We start from the raw sequence: 2032 nt of genomic DNA, 5'->3' as shown, positions 1-2032 counted from the left end.
GTACAATGTTACCTGTGGGTTTGTCATATATGGCCTTTATTATGTTGAGGTATGTTCCCTCTGTGCCCGCTTTCTGGAGAGCTTTTATCGTAAATGAATGTTGAATTTTATCAAAAGCTTTTTCTACAACTATTGAGATGATCATATGGTTTTTATTCTTTGTTAATATGGTGTATCACATTGATTTGCGTATATTGAAGAATCTTTGCATCCCTGGGATAATCCCACTTGATCATGGTATATGATCCTTTTAATATATTGTTGGATTCGATTTGCTAATACTTGTTGAGGATTTTTGCATCTATGCTCATCAGTGATACTGGCTTGTAATTTTCTTATTTTTGTGATATCTTTGTCTGTTTTTGGTATCAGGGTGATGCTGTCCTCATGTGGCTATTATAGTTTATGCTCTGGTAAAGAATTTGAATGGCATTCTGGTATTGCATTTTACTTAGAATACACTGTTACAGAATTGTGTATAGAATCAGTTGTTTTTTTCAATTCAGAATTTCTCCAAATGGGAAAAAATGCTCAGTGTGAAATACAGGTTAAGTTCTCTATAGATGTAGATTCCAAGAAGCAGATGTCTAAGGATCAAAAATTTAGAGTAACTGAAAATAATCAGCATCGTGCAGCATTCACTGTTATTGTAAGGTAGGCAGATGGCATAACTCAGGAGGGCCTGAGTCTGTACTAAGTTTAGGAGAGAATTTTGCTGGCGCTCAAGATCTCACAGAATGTAACTCCAGGGGACATTTTAAAGTGACTGCAAATCTTCCCTGGAATAAATGCAGACCAAGGGTGAGCATAAACATAAGAAAATAACATGAATTAACATTGGCCCAGTTGGCATGGGTTGACACTTTTGCTGGCAGTTTTAACAGAAAGATAAAGACTGGCTGAACACAGGAAGCCTTAAAAAACTTCCAGTGTGGAGAGGAAAGGGCTTCATTTGTATTCTCAGATTTGCACTGCGTAAGTAAGGTAAAGGCTTTTGTTATCTCCTAAGGATTTCTGAGTCCTCCTCAGAAGGGATCTGCTTCAGATTCTTCAGTGTCTCCCAGGATCTGTTTTCAGGACGCAGTGGGAACTCGGCAAATTTGTTTTTTGACACTAGGAATCAATTCTTAGATGGCTCCACCACTTATTGTCTGTGTGACTTTTGGCAGGCCACCTATATTCTAAGCAGATCTGAAGCTTTCATCAGATTATCTAAGTAGTTTATGACTCTAAAGAGGGTACAAACTATCATATGAGGTTCTTTGGATCCTGGGACAACGCTGGGGAAGTAGAAGAGGGAGATTTTGCCAAATGTGAGACTACAAGCCAATTTGGAGTTTAGGTAAAGATGCTCTATAACAAGAAACAAGAATTGAGGAGGTGGATTCAGCAGTGAGGACTTCCCTGAGTCCTCCTGGATGCCCCTCACTCTGCACGCTGGGCAACCTTCTTTCAAAGCACTTATCTTACAGCCTAGTGATTGGTGATTTACTCCTCTCTCCACCAAAAAAAAGTCTTATCTCGATCATATTTTTTACTCCCCAAATCTAAGATAATCCCTATGCATAGGTGATGAACAAATGTTTGTTAAATGCATTAATAGTATATAGAGCCCTGTCATCTGGACTCTCAAATAGCAGCATCATTTGAAAACTCATTATATTCCCTTAGGATATATTCTTTATTCAGAATAGATTAGGGGTAATTTGTAAAACATTCAGAACTTTGTGACTGAGTAGAAATATAGTTGGAATATTCTAGTGATATTGATGTAGCTGAGTCGGAGAAAAACAATGCAGCTATTAAGGAGAATTCATAAGAATAACACAAGACCTAGCACACAAGAAAGGAAGAAAAGACGGGAAAGAGAAAATGAAGGAGGAAAGAAGGAAGGGAGAAAGGCAGAACAATATCAAATGTGGACTTCAGTTTTTTTTAATCCTGAATATAATATTAACAAATAGAATCCAGCAGCACTTTTAAGAACAAAGCTGGAGCACTCACACTTTCTGACTTCAAAATTTTCTACAAA

Source organism: Mesoplodon densirostris, chromosome 9 (assembly GCF_025265405.1).
Source record: "Mesoplodon densirostris isolate mMesDen1 chromosome 9, mMesDen1 primary haplotype, whole genome shotgun sequence".
In the NCBI taxonomy this organism is placed as follows: domain Eukaryota; kingdom Metazoa; phylum Chordata; class Mammalia; order Artiodactyla; family Ziphiidae; genus Mesoplodon; species Mesoplodon densirostris.
The sequence above is the reverse complement of the archived record's forward strand: the minus strand, read 5'-3'. Positions refer to the sequence as shown.